This window comes from Lontra canadensis, unplaced genomic scaffold, assembly GCF_010015895.1.
Source record: "Lontra canadensis isolate GAN:19392208 unplaced genomic scaffold, GSC_riverotter_1.0 scaffold82, whole genome shotgun sequence".
NCBI classification, from domain to species: Eukaryota; Metazoa; Chordata; class Mammalia; order Carnivora; family Mustelidae; genus Lontra; species Lontra canadensis.
Window position 1 is genome coordinate 1462711 of NW_022631076.1, and position 16743 is coordinate 1479453.

The 16743-nt window shown below is 49.5% G+C and overlaps 1 protein-coding gene across 1 annotated transcript in view; it reads left to right on the forward strand.

Moving 5' to 3' along the window:
* Positions 1–308: 308 nt before the first annotated feature.
* The window catches only part of ATP8B1 (ATPase phospholipid transporting 8B1), a 116256-nt gene continuing 99821 nt past the window's right edge, over positions 309–16743 (forward strand). Inside the window, exon 1 of the mRNA XM_032882416.1 lies at positions 309–626. The gene's annotated coding sequence lies outside the window, so the exon portion shown is untranslated. The remainder of the gene's footprint in view (positions 627–16743) is intronic.

The window sequence follows — 16743 nt, forward strand, 5'->3', positions numbered from 1 at the left end:
GCGAGGCTGGTGGGGCGGGGTGGCGAGCGCGGCCCCCAGGGAGGCGGGGGCGCTGGAGGAGCCGACAGCGACCGCAGCTGCCAGGTCGCTGGTCGGGCGAGGCCGGGGACGCGCTCCGGGGACGGCCGGGGTGCCCACCTGCCGCCAGCGCGCACGGAGGGCGCCAGGCAGGACCTGGGCCTGGTGTGCTCTCCCAGGGGCTCCCGGTCCAGCCCCTCTCCGCCCCCGGGAGGGACAAAGGGAGGGCTGACGGCCGGGCCCGCCCAGCCCCAACCCCAGCCCCAGCCGCGGCTGCCGGAGATTGGAGGCACCACCCCGGAGCGGAGAAACCAGTTTGGCCGGTCTGGGGGTGCGGAGGGAAAAGGGCGGCCGCTGAGGACGGGCGCACGGACGCGGGGCGGGAGAAGGCGGGGGAGCCATTGGTGAGAGGCGAGAGCCAGAGGAGCCGCCGCCAACTGGACACGCTTCCCGGGGCCCAGAGCCAGCCCCCGTGCGCCATGAAGCGCTAGCGCGGCCGCCGGGGCTGGGGCCAGGCGGTGGCGGTGGTGGCGGCGTCCAGGTGCGCAGCGAGCGCGCGGAGGGGCGCGCCCCCGGCGGATGTCCCAGTCCGGGCCAGAGAGCGCCAGGTAAGGAGGGGCGCGGCGCGCAGCCCCCAGAGTTCCCCACCCGGGGGATCCCGCGGTGTGCCACAGGTCCTCTGGCCGCCCCGGAGCGGGCGGACTCCCGGGATCCGGGATGCGGTGGCTCCAGCTGTCCGCGCCCTCCGGCTCGGGAGCCCACAGGGGTGGGATTCAGGTGGGGGCTGTAGGAAACTTGGCGGCCTCGGGGATGGAGAGGCTGGCGGGACGGGCAGCTCCCAGGAGACGTCCAGGAGGTTTCACCTGCCGGGAGGAGAGGGAACTCGCAGGTGGCGTTTGGGTTGTTTGGGTTTGCCACGCACATGTCTGGGGTTAAGCTTTAAGGGGCGAGCCAGGCAGGATTTGCAGGCCCTTGAGGGGAGAGCCAGTGGTTTTCCTGCCGTGTCTGCCGCGCCTCTGGAAGTCTCCCGTGGCCAAGTTCTGTTGGGGCCCCCTTTGGGAGCCGATGCCAACGTGTCTGAAAAAGCCCTTAGGACCTCATGTACCAGGCGCACCTGCGAGGAGGGATGGAGGGCGCCTGCTGCAGGACCAGGTACGCTCCTGGCATCTTTCGTGAGCTTTAACGCAGGTCGGGAGGTGATGGGGAAGAGGGACACTTTTCCCGGTGATGGTAGGGTCGTCTCCGCCAACTCCGGTGGCACCGCCACAGGCCATCTCCTTCCCTCCCCAGTATGATGCCCGGCGCTGTCACTTGGCGGCTGTGCGTGCGGAGCTGCAGCTTGTCGCCGCGGAGGTTGCAGAGAATGGAACCCTCCGCTTCCGCACACACTCCCCAGGGAAAGAAGAGCCTTCAGTTGTCCGCCCAGCTTCTCCGAGGGGGTGTGCGCGTCGGGTCCCGGAACGCGGCTGGGGAGGCGGATTCGCCACAGCTGTAGGGGCAGGACGAGAGGGCGGAGGGGATGCGGAACGCGGGAGGGGAGTTGACGTGCGCCGGTCTGGGGCCCCTGGGCGGCATTTCCGCCCCGCGAGTGCCCCCCAATCCCACCTGACTCCTCCCGCCTGCCCGCGGTGCCCCCGGCCGAGTCCAAGTCCTCGTTCAGCGCCCGACCCCGCCGGGCTCCCTTCCCGGAAACTGCCCGCCCCGTTGGCGTGAGAAGAGATTCTCTCCCATCTTCCTGGTTGCGTTGCCTTCAGATTTTTGCCTCGACTCCTTGAGCATTGCGGGAGACAGCACCGGCGACGAGCCTGGAGATCGCCAGGCACGCAGTAGGCTATGGGCGAAGGTTGACTGCTTTTAGGAACAAAAACTGAAAATGTGTGATAAAATCTCCAGGGATGGTGAATACTAGGGTGTATAAAAAAGAGAAAGCACAAAATGTGAATTTTCACGGTCTCTAGAGCACTTTGGTGTTAGACCTAAAATGCCATTCGTTAATGTGGGGCCTATTGGGGAAGGCTTTCTGTGAACGTCCTATAAATACTTTCACCGTGCCAAAGATAATGAATGCTTATTAGCTGGTTCCTTTCTGGGGGAGAAGTCGGCCTGCAGTTACTCTCCGAATTTTCTTAATGACTTTCATTATGTGCTGGAGGCTTCCTTGTTGTAATTTTAGGTAAGAAACCTTAACCACTTTCTTCTTTGGCCGCTTGCTGGTGGCTGTGCTTTGGTGATTCTTGTCTGTTACGGAGGGCCAAATAAGGCTCTTGCGGCTTGATGGGGGTGAACGTACATGCCATCTGTGTGAGAGCAGCTCTGGCTGTTTTCAAGCTTTCCTTCTGGCTTTTAAGGAAAATGCATGCCAGGGTGCACTTGTTCTTGGTAGTGATGGACCTAGGAGATTTTTTTCTCTTTAATTTTGTTTTTAAGGGGCACCTGCGTGGCTTTGTAGGTTAAGCATCTGCCCTCTGCTCAGGTCATGATCTCAGGGTCCTGGGATGGCGCCCCACATCAGGCTCTCTACTCAGCAGGGAGCCTGCTTCCTCCTCTCTCTCTCTCTCTCTCTCTGCCTGCCTGCCTCTCTGCCTGCTTGTGATCTCTCTGTCAGATAAATAAATAAAATCTTTTAAAAAATTTTTGTTTTTAAATTGAGACTTTATTTTTTTTAAAAGTTTTTTTTTTTTTTTTTTGAAGATTTTATTTGAGAGCGATAGAGAGCACAAGCAGGGGGAGCAGCAGGCAGGGGGAGCAGGAGAAGCATGCTCCCCACTGAGCAGGGAGCCCTGTGGGGCTCCATCCTAGGACCCTGAGATCACAACCTGAGCAGAGGGCAGATGCTTAACCTACAGAGCCACGCAGGTGCCCCTAAATTGAGACTTAAAAATAATGCTCAGCATGGAGCCTGCTTGTCACTCTCCTTCTGTTCCCCTTCCCCGCCGCTTGTGCTCTTTCTCTCAAATGAATAAATACAGTCTTTAAAAATGATTTGGTAAAGCAAATGGCTTAACAAAAAAGTCTGCAGACTTAAGGCTCCATGTTTGGCCTGGATTTCAGTCTTGGGGATCTTAGCATTCATGGACGGATCACCTCCTGCTGTGAGGTGTTTCCCTGTCTGCCTGCCTATCCTTCCTTCCTTCCTTCCTTCCTCCCTCCCTCCCTTCCTCCCTCCCTCCCTTCCTCCCTCCCTTCCTTCCTTCCTTCCTTCCTTCCTTCCTTCCTTCCTTCATCTTCCTAAAGCAAGGAGTAGTGGAAAACCTGTGGATTTAGATTCCCGCAGGATTTCATTCAGTTCTTTTATTTATTTTAAGTTGTATTTCTTATACTTTTTTATTATATTTACTTTTTATTTTTGTTTATTTATTTTTACCGATTTTCTTTCTTTATGAGAGATGGAGAGAGACAGGGATCCAGAGGGAGAAGGAGAGGAAGAAGCCGTCTCCCCACGGAGCAGGGAGCTTGATGTTGGACTCAATCCCAGGACCCTGGGATTGTGACCTGAGCTGAAAGCAGACGCTCAACAGACTGAGCCACCCAGGCGCCCTGCATTTACTTTTTTAAATTGTCTAAACTTAGATAAATTCCTAAATTTTCTGGACCTCAATTTACCCCCCAAAAAGTTATTATCAACTTCCTTTGGTTGTTGTTGAGAGAATTAGTGAGAGAACAGGTGAATGTCCCTTAAACATAGGTGTTCCTATGTTCTTTCTTCATTAAACTGCTATTTTAAAAATAGTATAATGTCCAGATGTTTGATGTATTTTTTAAAAAGATTTTATTTATTTATTTGACAGCACCAGCAGGTGGGAAAGGCAGAGGAAGAGACTCTTTTTAGGCTTCCACTAAGCAGGGAGCCCAATGCAGGGCTCGATGTCAGGACCCTGGGATCATGACCTGAGCCCAAGGCAGAGGCTTAACCAACTGAGCCACCCTGGTGCCTGTTCGGTGTATTTTTAGTATTTTATTGCCTTGCTGGTTTGAATTCCTTTCATAAACAACATTCATGAAATCCAGGTGATCCTTATAACTCTAGCGAGATTTGAATCTATTATTTATGTTTTCTCTGATGAATGCAGAGGTACTTGCTTTTTAGGTACTAGAACAAGTTTTGTGGGGTCCATCCGTGTCATGTATGTCTAAAGAAAGGGGTTTTTAAAGTCCTTAAGTGCATAATTTTAGATTGCTTTTGTATTTGCTTCTAGATCCCTCTCCTGGGAAGTTTCTTGGGCGGGGGTGGGGGGGGTGGGGCGGGGGGAGTGAGTTTTCAGGTATTTGTTGGCATCTCTCAATTAGCTTAATTGTATTCGTAACACCTGTAGATGTTTTGTTACTTAAAAATTAATTTGCTGCCAGGGAGTTTTAATAACACAAAAAGAAGATCGCTTATCCTTCATTTTGTTAACCAGGTTATTCCTGAATGCCCGTCCCTGTGCCCAACTGAAAAGATTGCCCAATCTAAGATCTTGTCAGATCTGGTGTTAACGGAAGACTAGCGCAGTGGAGAAAGAAGCTAGAAAGCGTGTATGTATAATACAGTCTTGTTTCTTGTTCTTATTTTTCGAAAACGGAGAAATTTTCATCTGATCCTAAGAATACATGAGTATTCTCCCTAATACTTCTGAATTCATTGTGCTTTTAAATACATTGTTTCCCAAACATGCACAACAGGAAGTATGTTCCATACTGGTCCCAGGGCCCCTGGAGCCCAGAGGCTGGTGACTTTCGGGCTTCGCAGTCCTTTGACCTAACTTGGAATCCGGATCTCACAGCTTGCTTAGCCGCATAACCTAGGCCAAGTTATTTAATCCGTCTGGCTTCAGTTTTTTAATCTGTAACATGGAATAATAATAATAATAATAACAACAGCAGCAGCACCTCACAAGGTTTGTGATGAGTTCCAAATAGCAGCATGAATGCAGCGAAATTTAGCTTGGCACAGAGCTCAGTAAGACATAGTCATTAATATTGGTATTGGGTTGGGGCGCCTGGGTGGCACAGTCGGGTAAGCGTCCGACTCTTGGTTCTGGCTCAGGTCCTGATCTCAGGGTCCTGAGATCGAGCCCTGAGGAGGGCTCCACACTCAACATGGAGTCTGCTTAAGATTCTTTCCCTCTCCCTCTCTCCTCTCTCTCTCTCTCCCCAAAAGTTGTTTTATTGTTACATTGTCATTGGATTGCTCAGTAAATATTGATTGCTCACCCAGCAATTGCCTCTCTCCTAGACTATGTAGGAAACAGGAATCACTTTGCATGTTGGTATTTATTTAAAAAACATAGGTGACTGTTTGCAGCAAGCCCTGGCAAGAAAGAGTCTCTTAGGGTAGGGGTGAGATTCTGAACCTTCACATCCAGGATTTGACTTCTGGAGCATAGACGTTTGGGGACAGCATGAAATTCAACTGGCCTTGGTGGCCCATGGACACGCCCACTCAGTCACAAACATGAGGTTCTGGGTTGTGGAGTCGCTTGGGACATATGGAGCACTTCTGGGTCTCCTTTACCCCCCACCTGCTATCTTTTTCCCTCAGCCTCTGTACTTTCATTAAAAAAAAAAAAAAAAAAAAAAAAATTACTCTTCTGTGTTCAGAACCCAGGAGTTTCTGGAACTTGAGTCTTCCCAAAAGGATCCGTGCCCTCTGTGTCTTTCATTTGTGGTGCCTAGTAAGCAGTGCTAATCAGAGACCCTTGGGACAGTCCCAATTCATTCATTCATTTAAAAAAATGCCTTGAGGATCTCTTCTCTAGGCTCACTGCCCTAGGGATTACCTCCCTGCTTTGCTGAAGCCTGTGAGCATAGCAGAGGGTCTGAGTTATGGGTTTGTTTGTTTTTTCTTTTTTTGGTAAGAAAAGAGCCTGGGTGTTCTCTTTCCCTCTGGTCTCTGGATGTTGTCCCTCTTAGCAAGGGGAGATGGTGAGCCCAGCCCGATTCTGGCTCAGAGGCTCTGTGGTCCTTATCCATCTCCAGGCTAGTGCATTTGCACTGAAGAAGGGAGAGAGCTGGGCCAGGAAGCTGGCTCTCAGTCTGGGGAAAGGCATGGACTCCTGATGGGGGTGGGTGGTGGGCGCTGAGGTCACCCTTGTCCTGGGGCAGCCTTTCAGTGCCGGTGGCCACCTCCCCTTCTTGGCACTGAGAATCCTGTCGTTCGGCATTGAGTACATGTGTATCCTGACCTTTGGCTGGTGGCTTTGCTCATTGACAGGGCTGTCCTTTGTGGTTTTTTCTCTCTGCCGAGTGGCTTTTGTTCACCCGAGTTGAGGCTTGTTTGGCTTAGAGCACACGGTGTTTGAAATCTGTTTTCTAACCTTTCCTTAGGTTGGGGGGGTGGATATGCTCCTTGGAACTGGTCAGGCACCCAGTATGGTCCAAAGAAGGACACTCTCGGTTTCTCCTAAGGAACTTTGTCTCCTCCGACGTTCCGCTTAGTGGACCCTCTTTCTTAGCCTACTGGTCTGAAACAGAGGCCTCATTGATCCATCCTGCCGGCTGCCCAGGAGATGTTAAAAGGCACATGCTGTGTGCCAGGCACTTGTCATCTGTTGGTGAATCCCGTCGATGAAGAGACACTCTTCGTGGGCCCACCCTGTAGAGAGCGGAGAGAAACAGTCGATACTAAAGGTGGTAAACGGGTATGATGTGGCCTGTCTGACGATAAGTACTGGGGAGGGGGAGGATGAACAGCAAGCTGGACAGGGTAGAGGGGCCTGGAGGAGGGCATCGAGAGAACAGGATGCCGTTGTCACGTGGAGAAGGTGACATTTGAGCAAAGACTCAGCAGGGACGCGGGAACCTTGAAGATCTGGGAACAGAGTGTCCCTAAAGGCATTGGGGACCAATTTCTCTGGGCAGAGGCCCTAATGTGCAGGTGCTTGGTTCCTGATTGGTCTGATGAAGCCCATGAACAGGTGGTTGGCTGTTCCTCAAGCCAGTGAGTGAGGAGGGGAGTGGGAGGAGAAGCCGGGAGCAGTGGGAGGGGGAGCCCCACCATGCAGGGCTTCCTAGGCGTATAAGGACTTGGCTTGGATGTTTTGACGTTGTGCAGGACCCGGGGGGGTGGTTGGTGCGGAATGTTGCCCAGTGGAGTAGCGTGATCTCTGGTCTGGTTGCGTTTTAAAAGGGTCATTATGGTTGCTGTGCTGGGATTGGGGTGGGGGGTGGTCCTAGGCAGGGAGACTAGGCGGGAAGCTGACCCAGGTGAGCTGTGGTGGAGACTGGGACCTGGGTGAGTCTCTGTGCAGGAGAGAGTTGTGGATATATGAAAAGGCAGAGCCAACAGGATTTCCGGATGGATCGGCCGTGGGGCGTTAGAGAGGAGCCAAAGATAGCTTTCTTGGCAGAACCTGGGTTGCAGACGGAAATCTGAGTTTCAGAATGCTGTAAACTCAATGGGCTGTGGTATAAAGAGGCTCTTCAGAAATATGCATATTTATGTAAAATCTTGGTCCAGAGGGCTTTACCTTTGTTTATCTTCAGAGCCTGTCTTCCTGCTTTGGTGGGGGTGGGGAGGGAAGACTGGTGTTAGAAAAAGGCAATGGTTTGCACAAAGCAGAGGACTTTCCTGGAAGGCAGATGGTCTGTAATCCACAGGGTTTGCGGGGCAGGGGGCCCTGTGCTGCCTGCCGGAGGGAGGCGATGGCCTCTCCTGGGCTGCCCTGATGGGGCCGGCCCCTAGCTGTGCGTCTCCTCCTGGGAAAGACAAGCTCTTCCCACCATTCAGATGCAGGCCTCCTCCCTCTCCATCCACATGTTGTCTTTTTTTTTTTTTTTTTTTTTTTTTTTTTTTTTTTTGTGAGTGAGAGCAAGCAGGGCTGGAGTGGGGGTGGACAGAGAAACTCTTGAGCAGACTCCCCTCTCAGGCGGGGCTCGATCTCCCCACTCCCAGGTCATGACTTGAGCAGAAACCCAGTCAGAGGCTTACCCAACTGAACCACCCAGCACCACCGCCCCCCCACACACACGTGGTCTTTTTCTTAAGCAGCTTTGTGGAGATAAAATTCAAGTACCTATAATGCATCCTTTTAAAGTGTCGATCTAGTGGTTTTTAGGATATTCACTGAGTTGTGCAGCCATCACGACAGTCTGTTGTGGAATCTTTTCATCTCTCCAAAAAAGAGGTCCTGCGCCAGTTAGCGGTGGCTCCTGCTCCTTCCTCTGCTTGGCTCCTGGCGAGGTCCAGTCCACTTTCCCCACTCTTGGACTCTGTGTATTTGCCTATCTGGACATTTTGCATAAACAGAATCCTACAACATCTGTTCTTCTGTGTGTGACTTCTCTTAGCAGAATGTTTTCTTTTGATAAAGACTTTTTATTTATTTATTCAAGAGCACAAGAGAGCGAGGGAGCATGGGGGTAGGAGCAGAGCGACAGGGACAAGCTGACTGCGCTAAGCATCGAGCCTGACTCGGGGTTCGATCTCATGTCCCTGAGGTCGTGACCTGAGCCCAAACCAAGAGTTGGATGTTTAAGTGACTGAGTCCCCCCCTCCCCGGCCCGCACCCCGCCCTGGGCGCCCCTGAGCAGAGATATCCGCATTGTAACATTTATCTGTACTTAATTCCTTTTCCTTGCTGAATATACCAGTTACTTTTGCACATGATGCGTTCTTGAAAAAAGACAGGAAATGGAAACGTTAGTCATGGAGAGATCAACTGACATGTTACAAAGGGAATTGTTTGTGCCGAGAGAGCTAAGTGTGTATGTGTATATGCATGTGTGAGCGCGCACACACACACATGTTGGGCACACACACGCATGCATGTGCGTTAATTTGTTCTCTTTCACAGTTGACAAGTGCATGGAATCTGTGGTTGCATCTAAGGACCATGGCTTTCTGGTGTCCTCGTGATTTTCTTTCATTGAATAATTAAACAATTACTTATCGCATCCTCCTCGACACTCCAGAGCCTGTGCTGGGAAATGCTCGCTAAGAGAGGATGAACAATACACACATGTCCTCTTCGTGGAACTTACAAGGGTCATTAGGGGTGGGGTGGCAGGACTAGATATTAAAATGTTGAACAAAGGAAATAGGAAACAAACCGATCTTAGAATTACCATCTGTGATAAGCACTTGAAGGAAAATAAGACACTTTTTTTTTTTAAGATTTTATTTATTTATTTGACAGAGAGAGATCACAAGTAGGCAGAGAGGCAGGCAGAGATGGGGGGGGAAGCAGGCTCCCTGCTGAGCAGAGAGCCCGATGCGGGGCTTGATCCTAGGCCCCCGAGATCGTGACCTGAGCCAGAGGCAGAGGCTTAACCCACTGAGCCACTCAGGCGCCCCATAAAATAAGACACTCTTAAAAGAATAATGAGATCCTACTTAAAAATGGCCCCAGAGGAACCTGGATGGGCTGTTGATGGATGAGTGGATAAACAAATATGGTATATCCATACAGTGGAATGTTACTCAGTCTTTCAAAAGGAAAGAAACTCTGACACATACTGTACCATGAGTGAAACTTAAAGACCTTGTCCTTGGTGAAATAAGCCAAACTCAAAAGGACCATTATGGTACAATTCCACTTTATGAGGTACCTAGAATAATAGTCAAGTTCACAGAAATGGAAAGCAGAACAGTGCTTCCCAGGGGCAGGGGAAGGGGAATGGGGAATTACTGTTTAATAAGCATTTCAGTTTGGGATGATGAAAAAATTCTGGAGCTGGGTGATGGTCATAGTGGCACAACAGTGCAAGGTGAATGTACTTAGTATCACTGAACTATACTCTTAAAAATAGTTAAAACAGTAAATTTTTGTTGCATGATTTAACCACGGTTAAAAAAAATCGCCTAGGAGTGTCTCTTGGAGGAGATTATACTTGAGTTGAGACCTGAAGGATGAGAAGCACCAGTTAAGACTTCCCCTGGTTCAGCTGATGGGAAGGGCATGTGCAAAGACCCTGTGGTGAGTGCTCAGTTTGTGTTCTAGGAGCTGTGAGAAGGCCAGAATAGCTGGAGGAGGTCATGGTGAGGCCAAGAAGCATGAAATGAGGTAGGCAGGGACCAAACTGATGGGAGGGCCTTCGAGTATTTTTAAGGAGCAGAGTGACATGATTTGATTTCTGATTTCGGTGGGTAACTCAGACTATGATGTGCAGAATGCGTTTGGGGGGCAGGAAAGCAGTTGGATGTCCTTGAGGGAGATGATGGAGGCTTGGTGAGGACCAAGGTGACTGGAGTGGAGATGAGACATGGAGGATAGGAGCTGTATTTGAGAGGTGGGGTCTTGGTCTTGGTGTGGATCAGATTTGAGGACCTCCTAGAAGGAAGTGTGTGGTGAGGCTCAGATTTCTAATGTGAGCAACTAAAGATTATGACCTCAGAGGCAGAGGAGCAGGCAGGAAGGGGAAGAGTTTAGCTTCTGTCATGTTCAGTTCTAGTGGCTGGGACACCCAGGAGAGGCCAGAGGTCAAGCTTAGATAGGTTCAGAAAGCTTGGCTGGAGACACGTAACTCTGGGAACTGGAGGTGTGGAGGTGAGTTTCTGGAGTTCCACAAGGACGTTGGAGAGCCTATGAAGCCGGTGCATCCTAATCCTCAGGGTCAGGCTTTTAATTTTGATAGATTTTTGTGAAATCATACATTCAGCCTCTTTTTTTTTTTTTTTTAAGTAATAAAGCATTTGCGTTTGAGAAAAAAAAAAAAAGCACTTGTACAAAGGCACTGGCCCTGCTTTATGGATAAAGAGGAGATGGAGGGCTGATGCAATATTGTCTAATACACAGAACAACTGTGCACACACCAAAATGTTTATCAGATGCAGGAAAGGGCCAGTTTGTTTTGAATGGGGACTTGATAAAGTCACCAGATTTCTCAGATAGTCAGGCATTTAAATTGTGTGGTGTATGTGTTTACTGGCCTCTTTTTGCAAGTGAAGGAGCTATAACCTGCCGGAGGCCTCAAAAACTGGAAGTTGAAAAACAAAAACAAAAACAAAAAATCCCCTGGAAGTTGAACTGTGTTTTCTCAGCTCCCAAGGTGAGGTTCTTTCCAGAACCTCACAGCTGTATTAGAAAAGCATTACAAAGGACCCAGAAATTGGTTAGCCAATGAAAATACAGGGCACACAGTTACATTTGAATCTCAGATGAACAGCGAACAATTTTTTTTTTTTAACATAAGTATATCCCACGTAGTATTTGGGACGTACTTATACAAAAAAAAAATTTTTTTTTTTTTTTTGTATCTGAAATTCAGATTTAACTTCACGTCCTGCATTTTATTTAGAAACACTACCCAGAATTGAACTTTTGGAACACAAAGTTGTTTGCGATTTGAGGATAACTTGTGTTTTTGAAAATTGGGGGATTGGGTGGGAGAAGGGTTGATTTACTTGTTCTCTCAAAATGGCTGTGTTGTGTTACTTACCTGGTGTTTGATGAATATTCATTATTTGTGATAAACAGCAGCACGGTGTTGGGGAAAGGCCTTGGGGTCAGGAGATGTCTGATCTGGCCAAGTCACTGACCAGTGCTTTGACCTTGGCTAGTAGTAACATACTGTACATTTTTAGACCATTTCATTGCTTTGAAGTCCTCTCACTTGGCAGTTATTGGGCTGGATGGTACCCCATGGACTGGAAGAGCGACACAGGGGAGAGAGCAAGGTCTGGGTGGATGGTCTGTGGCTGGAGCTGGGCTAGGACCCTCTTCACCACTTTGAGTTCAGTGGTGTCAATTAATTTTCAAAGCTCCCATTTCCTGTGCTTCCTGTCACACCCCTACATGTGATAGCATATCTTCCTGATGTCCTTCTCTGCACAGTCCCCTATGCCATAAGATTCCAACTTTTAAAAGTTACATGGTGGGCATAATTTCAAGCTGTAAGTTAAGACAATGAAGCATAACTTCAGTTTTGAAGAGGAAGTTCCCAGCAAAGACCCAGCCAGAATAACAAAAGGAAATCTAGAGCGCTCCCACGCTACCCAGCCTCTGTGTTCTGGTGGGATTTTATGCTTACTTTTTATCAGATGAAGTTCTATTTTATTTATAGGTTCCTTTGCATATGTCCCGAGGAAATCAGTAAGCATAATATGGCTTTGATTGTACTTGTTAGAGGACTAAGGGAGCATACATGTTGACTGTTGTAAGAACCAAGGTAGGAATGGCACAGTGCTTTTCAGTCTAGAGGACTCTTAGGATTTGTTAATATCACAAAGTTCATTGTCTTCAAATTTTTATGTTAGCATACTTCAAAGGGGCAGCTGGGTGGCTCAGTTGTTAATTGTCTGCCTTCGCTCAGGTTGTGATCCTGGGGTCCTGTGATCAAACCCCACATCTGGCTCCCTGCTCAGTGGGGAGCCTGCTTCTCCCTCTGCCACTCCCCCTGCTTGTGTTCTCTCTCTCTCTCTGTCAAAAAGTAAATAAAATTTAAAAAAATAGCCCAGGGGCGCCTGGGTGGCTCAGTGGGTTAAAGCCTCTGCCTTCAGCTCAGGTCATGATCCCATAGTCCTGGGATCGAGCCCCACATCAGGCTCTCTGCTCAGCAGGGAGCTTGCTTCCTCCTCTCTCTCTGCCTGCTTCTCTGCCTTCTTGTGATCTCCGTTTCTCAAATAAACAAATAAAATCTTTAAAAAAATAGTTCAAATCTTTCAAACAATATATTTTTTTGATTGTATTTATTTCTTTGAGAGAGAGCAAACGGGGATCCAGGGGGGCATACAAGAGGGCTGTGCCTGGAGCATAGATAGAGCTGGATGCTGGGCTGGATCAGATCCGGACCCTGGGATTATGACCTGAGTTCAACCGACTGAGCCACCCAGGCACCCCTCAAATAATACTTTTATCCTAACATCCTGCTGGCCAGTCCTTCTGTACTTTAGAATTTGTCTGATTAAGCTCTAAGTGGTTAGGAATCCTTTTTCTGTCCCAAAGGGTTCAGTCGATATTTACTAGATCTGGTTGTATTTTAACCCCTTGTACCAAACAAAGATAATAGTATCTCTCCTTTGACTGTTGATTTTTTTCTTTTTATAAAACTCCCTATAACATTTTTGGGGGTTCCTAGTTTTCATGAACCTTTAGATGACCACATTTATATTGAAATGAAGGCTCTTAGATTAGAGGCTACCCAACAAAATTCCCAGCTCTTTCTCCCTATTTACGTTAAATTTAACTGGATCCTTTCCTCCCCGACCTCTGCCCACATTGGTCTCCACTTAGCAGGTGACCCTGAGATTTCTGTTTTATTTCTTTGCTTATTTCCTGGACTGGTGCGGGTCCCATCTTTATTTATTTTCTTTAAAGATTTTTATTTATTTATTTGACAGGGAGAGAGAGAGAGAGCATGCACAAGCAGGGGGAGTAGGAGGGAGAGGGAGAAGCAGGCTCTCCATTGCGCAGGGAGCCCAACATGGGGCTCAATCCCAGGAACCTGAGATCATGACCTGATCCAAAGGCAGACACTCAACTGACTGAGCCACCCAGGTACCCCAGGTCCCATCTTTAGACCAACTGAGCAGCCTACATTTGCCCATATCCTTAGTAGCGAAATTAAAATGGCAGAATGATTAGTACTTGATAATCCAATGTTGTGATAGACTCTTTTAAGATTTTTTTTTTTTAAGTCATCTCTACACCCAGTGTGGGGCTCGAACTCATAACCCTGAGATTGAAAGTTGTACCCTCTGAGGACTGAGCCAGCCAGCTGCTGCTGTGACAGACTCTTAAAAAGCCCAAGCTATTGTCTAAAAAGGAAAGCATTTAATGCAGGGAAAAAAAAAAGGCTGACAATGATATATTTGATCATTAAAATGCTTTCAATAAGAAAGGAATGTTTTCATTCCTGAAGTTAATGGTGCAGTCGCTTCTGCTAATGTTACCTGATATGAAATGTCATTTCCCTCTTAGCTGGAATAAGACATCCCGCCCGAAATGTACAGTGCCGGGCTGGGGAAATCTTAACCCTACACCTTGGACCAGAGTCCTCTGAGAATGCCGGTTCCCAGGACTCCCTCCCCGCGTGCTTCTGCTTCCGAGAGAATCTGCTCCGTTTCAGTGGCTTTCAGTGCAGTTAATACACCAGTTCCTGCGGTTTTCTCCCTGCCAGCCTGTCCTCTACGCCCTCCGGGTCTCTGGGTCTCCAGAACAGCGCCGACCGCCCCCCCCCACCCCCAAGCTGGTTTAGAATGACTCTTCTCCAGCTGGTGCTGAAGCCAGGCGCTTGAACTTGAACCATGACCCCTTCCTCCTCCACATTGCGCCAACCCGACCGCCATTTCCTTTTTTTTTTTATTTTATTTTATTTATTTATTTGAGATAGAGCAAGCATGAGGGGGGCGGGTAAGGGAGAGGGAGAAGCAGACTCCCCGCTAAGCAGGAAGCCTGATGAGGGACTCAATCCCAGGACCTTGGGATCATGACCTGAGCCGAAGGCAGACACTTAACAGACAGAGCCCCCCAGGTGCCCTGCGACCTCTGTTTCCAGTCCACCTGTTAGGTCTGCTGCTTCTACCTCCACGAGACCTTGAGTCTACCTGATTGTGTCCACTGCCTCCCCCTTGTTCAAGCCACCACCACCCTCCTCCTGAGCTCCCCTCCCCGCCAGGAGTCCCCTCGCTGATGTCTCCATTCCCAGTCCAGAGCGCCGCTCGGGTCCCTGAGCACATATGTACCCAACTGTGAAATTTTTTGTAGCTCCTCATGGCACTGATAACATTTACCTCCTTCCTGTGGCTTAGCAGGTCCAGCCTGCGACCCCCTGCCAGTTTCACTCTTGTCCTGCTTCAGCCTCTGGAGCATGATGGCCCTTTCCTGTCTCAGGACCTGCACATTTGTTGCTTTCTCGCCTGAAAAGCTCTTCCCCACAAGGGCTCCTTATCTTTTGCTTTTGGGGCTCAAGTTCATTTCATCGGAGCATTCTCTGATCACCCCTCGTAAAAGTAGGTCCCGCTTCTTCTCGTCCCTTCATTTGCTTGTGGGTTCTTTGGTGTGCGGCTCCCTGAGTCTGGAAGCTTCCAGAGAAGGGGCCACATCTGTCCTGCTCTGTGCAGCTCAGTGGCAAACGGAATGGCTGCGGCTTCTGTTTGATCACTATCTGTGGGATGTTAGTGGGAGTGGTTGCTGTCTGGGTGGCCGGGTGAGTGAAGGGAGACCAGCCTGCAGGGGTGAGGGGGCACAGAGAAGGGAGTTACTCACTCAGGTCAGGGGTGTTCAGGAAGCTTCCTAAGAGGGGGTTTAAACTGGAGGACGTTCTTGAAGAATGCCTGGGGGTTCCAACTGGGGTGTGGAAAATACTTTAAAGGATGCCTAAAGCAGCTCTGGCCTCTGAGACACCCACAGCCACCCAGAAAAGTGGCTACTTCGACAGTGTAAACCACGGTTTTCTCAAACATGAATGCGTATATGATCTCTTGGGGAATCTTGTGAAAGGGTTGTTTGGAAGGTGAAATTGTGCAACTCTCCCAAGCTCTGGACGATGCCGGGGCTGCCGGTCTGCAGGGCACAGAGGCTGGGCAGGACCAGCTTATTGTTGAAAGGACAGCAGCTCCATCCTTATAGGCCCTTTGAAAGAGGGTGGAAGACACGACTTCCATATTTTCTCTGAAAATTTTCTTCTGGACTTTTCTGTGGAACAAGGAGACCTCTGATGGCTTCATTTTAGGCAGCATCTTCCAGCTGTGACTTGATAACTTTAAAGTTCTTATTACCTGGGCCTTCCAGTGTCATTAAGGAAGTGCACACATACACATCGTTGTTTCTGAGCCCCGATGTTCTGTCCTGTTACCTGTTGTCAGAGGACCACAGCAAGCATGTTGGCACGTTGTTAGATAGCAGGCCCGTTAATGTTACCCGTCCTGCGTTCCCCCAGGTGCGTTCTCCTGTGATCTGCACCTTGTCTGTTTCACGGCTTCTCCACAGCACGTCTGTTGCTCGGACACTGTTCTCTGCTCCTTCTGGGCAATCGCCCCGCTCCCCTGTCCGCCTGTGCATCTTTAAAAAAAAGACAAACTAGTATTAATCCGGGCCAGTCATCATTTGGAGGGTAAATCTCTTTTCCTGAAAGAACCCCCTCATAGTCCAGACTGAAACAAAGGATTCCCTATTACCTGGAGCCTGCGTCAAGACGTGTAAACCAGCAGTGACTGGGGAGTTTTCCGGGGGTGGGGGTGTTCAGTCTGAAGGTCTTCAACTCAGCTGCACATGGGAGTCACCTGGGGAGAGTCAGCTGTATTGATGCCCTGAGTCCCCCACATGGTGGTGGTGGTAGGGGGAGGTGGGGGGATTGAGCGCTGGGAGTCGCCCAGGTGGGGTACATCTGGGGGTTTCCAATGCATAGTGGAGGCAGAGAATTGCCTGGAAAGTAGACACTGGAGAAATCTGCCCTCTGTGGGATGTCTTTTAGTGTGTCTGAGGTTCACGGGAGCTTGTGGAAATGCTGGGGTATCAGCATATGCGGGAAGGGATTGAAATAAATGAGCCAAAGTGTCACTCGGACTCAGGACTGGGTTCTGTGATTGCAGCAGCTGTGGGCAGGCTTGATGGAGTCCCAGCCTCAGCTCACGTCTCTGTTGGGATTTGCTGATGACAAAATACTTTACCTGCAGTATCTTCAGGTCACAAGAATTCTAAAGAGAGGGCAGGCTGCCTTTGCCCCATCTGTCCTTTCCTTGAGGGACACAATTCTTTGTCATCGGAGATTCCCCTGTGGTGTGGTCCTGGCCTGGAGCCCCTCGCAGCCTGTCCGCAGGCTGCGTTAAGGACCAGGCTCCCAAGGCAGCCAGAGCATCTCCTGGCA